Here is a 9,514-nt window from a genome sequence, read left to right as displayed (position 1 = left end):
ACAGGACCTGCAGGCACTCACGCCAGGGGAGTTGAAATATACTCGGAGTCGAGAGTGAATTTCATGCTCTTTATTCAGCTCATATTCATCAAGGAGAAGAAGAGAAGACGAATGGCTCTTTTCCCAAAACCATCTGCTTATATACATTATTTACACAATGGGCCTTGCGTGATTGGCTACTTCAGGGCTACACCTGTGGGCCAATTATATTGTGGATTGACTTCTGCCTGCAGCCTGATTGGCTGCTCCTACAGGCCAATCAGGTAGCAGATTCACTTCTGCCAGCCGCCTGATTGGCTGCTCCAGCAGGCCAATCAGGTTGCGGATTCACTTCCACCTGGAGTTGGATTGGGTAGCTCCCGCTGATTCTGAATCCTATTGTTCTAGGATTCAGCTCAGTACATAACACCCCTCCCCTCTAAGTTCCAGTCCTGCCCGGGAAGTTGCATTCGTAGTCCCCAAGGTCTGCTGGCCGCCTCCGTGTGCGTTGTGGCCTGGGGTGTTCCTTGGTCAGGGGTTCTGGTTCTGGCTCGTGTTCCGAGGCTGCTGGCTGTGCCGGGGCTGTCTGGTCTGGCGCCACTGAACCACTAGGTTGTGACTCTGGTTCCGGTGTCCTTCCAGCCTCGGGGCGCCCCTCTGTGCCTACTGCTTCTGCTTCCCCTGCCCACCCCTCTCGCTCTACAGGCCTCACTGCTCTGCTGTCCCCTTGGGACCCCTCTGTCCCGCTCTCCTCCCGGGTTCCTCCTGGGAATCGTCGCCGTAGCTGGTCGCAGTGGCGGCGCCAACATTGGCCCCCTTCCGTTAGTACCTCGTACGACACGGGACCGGTCACCTTGGTGACTGTGGCGGGTACCCATGCTGGGCCTGCCCCAAAATTCTTTGCATACACTGGGTCCTGGGCCACAAATGTCCGGGGGTTCCTGCCTTTCCCCACCACTACCTCATCCTGAGCTCTGTCGGGGTGAAGTCGGTCCAGTCTAGTTGCAAGGCGCCGGCCCATGAGTAGTTCAGCTGGGCTCCGGCCCGTCGTTGTGCTTGGGGTGCTGTGCTGTGCTAGAAGAAATGCGGCAAGGCGGTATTCCCAGTCCCCTTGTGTTATGCGGCGGAGGCTGTCCTTGGTGGTCCGCACCATGCGCTCCGCTTGGCCATTGGTGGCAGGGTGGAATGGTGCTGAGCGGATGTGGCGGATGGCGTTCTGCGCTGTGAAGGTCTGGAACTCCTCTGACGTGAATGCGGTTCCATTGTCCGAGACGAGGGTGTCAGGGAGCCCGTGGGTTGCAAACAGCTTACGTAGTACCCGGATGGCTGCCGCCGTAGAAGTGGACGGTACCAGTGCGACCTCCAGCCATTTGGTGTAGAAATCCACCACTATGAAGAATGTTTTTCCCTGGAAGGGGCCAGCGAAGTCCACGTGCAAGCGTGACCATGGATGTCGGGCGGACTCCCAGGGCTGGACTGGGGCCCTTGGGGGATCCGGGCGGGATTCTTGGCAGGTCTGGCAGTGTTGGACCCAGGCCTCTATCTCTCTGTCAATCCCCGGCCACCACACATAACTCCTGGCAAGGGCCTTCATCCTCACTACCCCTGGGTGTGTCTCGTGTAGGGCTGTGAGGACCCTTTTGCGGAGGGGCTGGGGAACAACAACCCTGCTTCCCCATAACAGGCACCCCTTGTGGGCCGACAGTTCATGTTTGCGGTTTGTGTAGCCAGCGAATTCTGGCCCGGGGCTGCTGCTGGGCCATCCTCGCCACACCCAGTCCAGGACCCGGGAGATGACCCTATCTTTTGTGGAATGGTGCGCAACTTCTTGTGCCTGAATGGGTCGGTCGGGAAGCAGCTCCAGGGTCATAACCTCTTGCGCAGGCGCTGGGTCGGGGCCTGTTTCTGGTAGTGGTAGCCTGCTGAGTGCGTCTGCGTGGCCCATCGCCTTCCCAGGGCGGTGGATTAGTGCATACTGGTAGCCGGCAAGGAAAATTGACCACCTGAGGACACGTGGAGACAACACTTGGGGGGTCTGCTTCTCGGGGGCAAACAGGCCAAGCAACGGCTTGTGGTCAGTCACTATGGTAAAGGGCCGCCCGTACAAGAAATCATGGAATTTTTTTACGCCCTTCACGATTGCCAGACCCTCCTTGTCAATCTGTGAGTAGTTTCGTTCGGCTGCAGCAAGCGTCTGGGAGAAGTATGCCACCGGCACCTCTCTTCCATCCGGGAGTTGGTGTCCCAGGACAGCGCCGATGCCATAGGGAGAGGCGTCGCATGCCAGCACCACTGGCAGCCTCTCGTCGAAGTGTGCCAAGACCGAGTTCGAGACGAGCAAGTCCTTGACTGCCTGGAATGCGGCCCTTTGTCGCTGGCCCCACACCCAAGGGGCCCTTTTATCTAGGAGTCTGTGTAGGGGCTCCGCTACCGCTGCCTTATGGGGAAGGAAGGCATGGTAAAAGTTCAATAGTCCCAAGAATGACTGAAGTTCGGGCTTGCTCTTGGGCGCTGGGGCCTCACAAATGGCCCGTACCTTGTCACCGGTTGGATGGACCCCTTCTGCGTCCACCTTAAATCCCAGAAAGTCCACCTGCGGCACTCCCAGTAAACACTTTTCCCGCTTCACCTTGAGGCCCGCCGTCTGGAAACGGTGCAGGACGGAGCGGAGGCGGTCCTCAAATTCCTCTGGTGTGGGCCCGGCGATCAGTACATCATCGAAGAAGGGGGTGACGCCAGGAATCCCTTTAAGGAGAGAGTCCATTAGATTCTGGAATATGCCTGGTGCCACGCTAACGCCAAATTGCAGCCGCTTAACTCTGAATGCCCCTCTGTGCGTCACAATCGTCTGAGCCTCTGCTGTGGCTTCGTCCACAGGCAACTGTTGATACGCTTGGGCCAAGTCCAGTTTGCCAAAGATTTTTGACCCAGCCAGGGTGGCGAGGACATGGCTGACCACTGGCACTGGGTATGCATGGGCCGTGAGAGCCTTGTTTATGGTGCATTTGTAGTCTGCACAGATGCGGACCGAACCGTTAGGCTTGACGGGTGTGACAATTGGAGTTTCCCAGGGGGCGTTGGGCACCGGCTCCAGCACTCCTTGCTCCACGAGCCGGTCCAATTCCTCGTCTATGCGGGGTTTCAGGGCGAACGGGACCCGGCGGGCCTTGTGCCTGATGGGTCGTACAGCGGGGTCTAACTGTAGGGCAATGGGGGGTCCTGTATATCGTCCCAATGCCCCATCGAAAACCCCTGGAAACTCTTTGCATATGGCGTCCACGTCCACTTGTAAGCTAGTGCGGTTCACCCCGGTAACGGCTAGCCCCAGAGGTCCAAACCATGCCAGTCCCAGTAAGCTAACGTAGGGGCCCTTAACTACCAGCAAGTCCAATTGTTGCTTTCGCCCTCGATATTGCACCCTGAAGGTCCCCACCCCCATTGTAGGGACCTTACGTTTCTGGAAGTCCCGGAGGGTGAATGGGGCCGGCCTTAGTTTGGGACCCCCATTAGGGCACAGTTCCCTTAATGTTCGGGCCGAGATTATGGATAGAGTTGAACCCGTGTCCAGCTCCATGCGGCATGGGGCTCCCTCTATCTGTACCTCTATATAAATTTTCTCTGTGCTGGGATGGGGCAACTGGAATACCTGGTAGTCCGTGATCTCCGTCGAGTTGCCTTGGTGCATGGTGCCGTGTGACCTGGGGCTCCTGGGTCGGTCATCTGATGCTTGTCGACGGGTGAGTCGAGCCCGACACACCCGGGCGATGTGTCCCAATTTTCTGCACTGCCTGCACTCTGCGTTGCGGAAACGACAGGTCCTCCTCTCGTGGTTCTCCCCGCAGCTTGCACAGTTCCCTCCTTCTCGTCGAGGCTGCTGTGGTGTGTGTGCTGCTTGAGTGCGCCGCTGTACTCGGTGTACTTCCTCCCTGTCAGATTCGGATTCGTCTGTGAGGTCTTCGTGGTAGACCCTCGGTTGGGATGGCGGGGCCGGTCGTGCCTCTTGCGTTGACCTCTCGGCGGCTTCGGTTGCCAGGGCTTCCTCCAGAGCAATCTGGAACGTGAGGTCTTTTTTGGCGTAGAGGCGTCGTTGCAACATCTCGTCCCTCAGGCCACCGACGAGGCGGTCACGAAGCATGTTCTCCAACTCTGAGAAGTTGCATAACCGGGCGGCTTGGCGGAGGGAGGTCACAAACCCAGTTATGGTTTCCCCTGGGGCTTGCCGCTTTGCGTAGAAGGCATTTCGGCAAGCTACCACCGAGGGCTGTGGTGAAAAGTGCTCCTTCAGCCGTTCCATTATTGTTTTGTAAGAGACGGTAGCGACATCTCTAGGTGCAAGGAGAGCCCGGGCGATTTCAAACGTCTCCTCTCCACAGACGCTGAAGAATGTCGCCCTCTTCATGGCATCGTTGGTGACTTCTTTCGCTTGCAGGAGGAAGTTGAAACGGGCGGCGTACCCTTCCCAGTCTCCTGATGCTGGTTTGAATGGCAAGAAGCTGCTGTCGGTTGCCATTCTGGGTTCCTTGGGTCCTGGAGCTGAAGCCTGGATGCACGGTGCGATGCAGCGGTGCAGCAGGTGGCGGTGCTGCGGTGCAGTGCGTGGTGGCGGTCAGCTCAGCAGGATCCCACCTTCGTCGCCAGTGAAATATACTCGGAGTCGAGAGTGAATTTCATGCTCTTTATTCAGCTCATATTCATCAAGGAGAAGAAGAGAAGACGAATGGCTCTTTTCCCAAAACCATCTGCTTATATACATTATTTACACAATGGGCCTTGGGTGATTGGCTACTTCAGGGCTACACCTGTGGGCCAATTATATTGTGGATTGACTTCTGCCTGCAGCCTGATTGGCTGCTCCTACAGGCCAATCAGGTAGCAGATTCACTTCTGCCAGCCGCCTGATTGGCTGCTCCAGCAGGCCAATCAGGTTGCGGATTCACTTCCACCTGGAGTTGGATTGGGTAGCTCCCGCTGATTCTGAATCCTATTGTTCTAGGATTCAGCTCAGTACATAACAGGAGTCCTCCTGGGCAGCAGCAGCAGTGGAAGCAGCAGACCTATTTGAGGCCTGCCAGGCCCCTCCCTAGGCCAGGTGGTGAGAGGCAGGGACAGGACCTGCAGGCACTCGCGACAGGGGAGTCCTCCTGGGCAGCAGCAGCAGTGGAAGCAGCAGACCTATTTGAGGCCTGCCAGGCCCCTCCCTAGGCCAGGTGGTGAGAGGCAGGGACAGGACCTGCAGGCACTCACGACAGGGGAGTCCCTGTCGTGGGAATGCGATGGTGGAGTGTTCTAGATGCTGGCAACCTTAGATGGAGATGGGCGGATGCCGTCAGCATCAGTGAGGAAGCCCAGAAACTCGGCCTTGAGGACACTCATCTGGCACTGGTGCCAAACCAGAGGTGCTTGACTCAGAAGGCTCCCCAATGTGTCACAATTGTTTGTAATAGGATGAAATGATGGGCATATGTTTGCAACAGGAGTGGGAAACCTGGTTTTTTTAAAGAAATAAATTGTATTAAATTAAAGTGATTTGGTTTGATGTTTGATTTGTAATAATTTGGAAAACTAATAAAAATAATTTGGGGGAAAATAAATAAATTCTCAGCATACACTTTTCAGATGCATGTGCAATATCTGGTGGATAATATTTTAATCTGGTTTGCTTCTGCAGTTTACTGGTTTTATGCAAATCTGGGGAATCTTCTCTCTCTCTCTCTCTCTCTGGAGCATGCCAGGAAGAAAATATACATGCACTGAGAGAAGGACTGAGGAAGGAGTGGGCATGGAAAGTGACTGTTGATCCACCCACACCAAAACACTGGACTAATTTGGAGTCCATTTCTACCCAACTTAGTGGATTAGCCCCATATCAGGTAAACCCAAATTTACAGGGGGGAAACATAGATACTAGTGGGTTGTTGTTTTTTGTGTGTAGCATCATGTGTACTACAAAAATTAAATGGGAACACAATCACATTGAAACACACAGTAAAGTGGACAATCCCTACATTGTTTCTTCTTATTTAAAAGACCTCACCATCTTTTAACATAATAATTGAGATCCTAAAGGAAATGTGAGTAACGCTCCAATCTTATTGTTCAGAACATTGCTTTGGTCGGTGGCCCTATAATTAACATCCACTGGATGCATCACAGGAGCATTTTACAAAGGTTTGAGTGTATAAGTGCCAGAGTGGGAAAGTATTCAGGATAGTATATCTGGAGGCCGATAGCATAATCCTAGTCCACCAAGAAATCTAAAAGGCATTTAAATAATTTTTTGGAGTGGGGATGGGGATGTCTCACTGTTTCATTTGTGAGAAAAGAACATTTTTAGCAAGAGGTTGAGTGGTAGATATTCCATACTTGAATATTATCTCTCTTCTTGGGTTTTCGTTTACCATCCCTCAGCCATGGCTGAGCACTTCTGGGGAACCATTACCAGCAGTGGGAGTTTCAGATTTGTATATAGAGGCTTCTGAGGAATTCTGGAGTTGCCTATCTCAACCCTGTGACACTATGGTTGTACTATGACACCAAGATTGACAGCGCAGCGTCTTAACATGCTTCCATTTGCCTTCAGCCATAAAATGGGGCAGGAACCCACAGTGCCTCTTTTGAGGTTTACATGTACCAGCAATGCTTGATTCCAGAGGGTAGGGGTTGATTCAAAGGCTGTAGGAAAGTTTTTGCTACCACTGACTTGGGCCACTTGCTCTCCAAAGAGATAAAAGAAAACTAATTTTGTAAACAATTTTCCAGCTTAAGGTCTGTTTTATTTTAATATTTTTTTCCTGTACAGGATTACTGTCTGTGCAGTGTTCATGTGTGCACTAAGCCTATTGCTCCTAAGAGTGACTGATTTCACCATTTTATAAAACAAATTCACACTTGTAAACATGCAGTTTAAACATTTGCATGGTGCAGCACAACAGCCAGTTTCTCAAAAGCTGAGTGCAGAATTTATTTCCCATTGCCACGTTTCTTTGGGAATAAATGACTTTCCATATGCTGAGGAACAAGAGTCTGTAGTGTGTTAACAAACAGATTGTGAGAGAGCATCCTTTTTGGCAGACTTCTTCTTAATTGGTGCTTGATTAAACAATGTGCAGAAATGTGCTGAGGCACTAACTTCCACTGTGAAGTTCAATACACTGTCTGCTCAGGCATTATGAACACGGGGAATATTGGATTTGCAGTCAGGGAGGGCTCCGCAGATCTGCTGTGGCAGCCCTTGCAAATCTGCCAGCCCTTGCGAAGAGCTTTGTTGCAAAGTGGCTGAAGCTGAGTGATGGAATTCTTAAACCCCACTCAACACCTACAGGACAGCAGATTCTAATGCGGTGAGGAGCCTTCCAGCCAGCAGAGTTACAGTACCTTATCTGCGATAAGCAAGCCGCCAGGCTATTTATTAATAGATATTATGCCTTACATAAAGTCTAAGAAGCAACAATAGAACAGCTCTTTTAGGAAAGGAAATCGATGTGGGGTTCATACACCCAGCTAAACCTTAAACTGTTGAAGGTAGTTTGGCATATTCACATCCACTCATTTGCAGTAAATGTAGACGCCAATATCTTAAAGCGGCTTTCCTATGATTCTTCTGGAGCATTCATAACTTTCAAGAAGAAAGCTGTGCTCTTAAACTAACCTTTGTCAGTCCTACATTCATTCCTAAACCACAGAGCCTAGGGCTTGCCGATCAGAAGGTAGGCGGTTTGAATCCCCACGACGGGGTGAGCTCCCATTGCTTGGTCCCAGCTCCTGCCCACCTAGCAGTTCGAAAGCACGTCAAAGTGCAAGTAGATAAATAAGTACCGCTTCAGCGGGAAGGTAAACGACGTTTCTGTGCGCTGCTCTGGTTCACCAGAAGCGGCTTAGTCATGCTGGCCACATGACCTGGAAACTGTCTGCGGACAAACGCTGGCTCCCTCGGCCAGTAAAGCAAGATAAGCGCTGCAACCCCAGAGTCGTCTGTGACTGGACTTAACTGTCAGGGGTCCCCTTCACCCCTTTACCTTTGCCTGGCGCTATCCAAGCTCACTTTGGCCGCCTCATGAGAAGAGAAGACTCCCTGGAAAAGACCCTGATGTTGGGAAAGATTGAGAGCACAAGGAGAACGGGACGACAGAGGACGAGATGGTTGGACAGTGTTCTCGAAGCCACCAACATGAGTCTGGCCTAACTGCGGGAGGCAGTGGAAGACAGGAGTGCCTGGCGTGCTCTGATCCATGGGGTCACGAAGAGTTGGACACGACTGAACAACTAAACAACAACAATCCAAGCTCACATATGGCAAACTTTGCTTGCATACACATAACTGTATAATCACGGCTCCCATACAGAGCCCTGCTGTATATGAAGCGTGTCACTGCATTTTTCTTCTCTACCAAAAGAGAGCCACTGATTTATGTCTTGTTCCCTTTTGAAAGGCAACTCATGCACTCCACCTGATATGCTTGCAAATAAGCTTTCTGGAGTGGCAAAGGCTGCTCGTTACTCACGACTACACATTTTGTTGCTTGTCAGGGATACCTGAAGCCTTATTAATGCCAGGCTGGTATTATTTTCTGAGGTGATTTTCACCATCCCTGAAAAAGTCTGCTTTTTCCATACTGGTGAGAGGGGGGCATGAATTAGTCCTACTTTTAAGCATCCCCTGTTAGTTCATGTGCTTCGTTGTGCAGTAGTAAATTGCACACAATTCTGTTGTAACTTCAGGGTTTTTTAAGAATTAAAATACAGTGAATCAAAATAGGAATCTGTCTGGTTTCAAATTCTGCTTACACAGCATAGGGTTATATAGGGTTGCTGTCATGGCGTGTGAGATTTACTTCTTAGTTAGCATGCAAAAGTTTATATGGCAATGTCTGGGAGCTTCCTGAAAAGTAACTTATGATGTTCTCCTGCATTGTTTTTGCTGCATTCCCACCACCCAGACAACAAGACGCTGCTCTCGGCCTTGCATGGTCCAAAGGAAAGCAGAGCAATAGGTTTGGCACCAGTTTGGCTACAGGAGTTGCTGGAAGGAAGCGTACAAGACGCCAACCGTCCAACCGTCTTAGGGAATCCACTCTGGATTACTCCTTCGCCTATTTTTCCTTCCAAAGATGTCCCACAAGGGTACAGACAACGCTTTTTTCAGGGGCTACTCAAGGGTATGCAGTACCAGCACCTCTTTTTTGTTAGTAAAAAGTGTGGAACTTACTGTAACAACTTCATGGTGAGTCCCGGTACCTCTCTTTCTAGAAAAAAGGACTGGGTGCAGGTAATGTGGGGTGATGGTTGTCTGCTTTCTAGGATGTGCTGTTAGTTTGCATGGTGAACCAACAAGACGAAACAGGTTTTGTCAGGTGCCAACCAAGAGTCAGATCTGAAGATATGCCAGAGACTCTTCTATCATGACAGAGCTTCTCCTGCAGGCAAATCCATGTGATATATCAAAACTACAGAACTAAGTTTGAGTAATTAGGGAAAAAAATATTATGATCCTCAAAAGATTTTTTGGGAGTGGTGGTGGGGTGATGGTGGAATCAAC

Source organism: Zootoca vivipara, chromosome 8 (genome assembly GCF_963506605.1).
Source record: "Zootoca vivipara chromosome 8, rZooViv1.1, whole genome shotgun sequence".
NCBI lineage: Eukaryota > Metazoa > Chordata > Lepidosauria > Squamata > Lacertidae > Zootoca > Zootoca vivipara.
The sequence above is the reverse complement of the archived record's forward strand: the minus strand, read 5'-3'. Positions refer to the sequence as shown.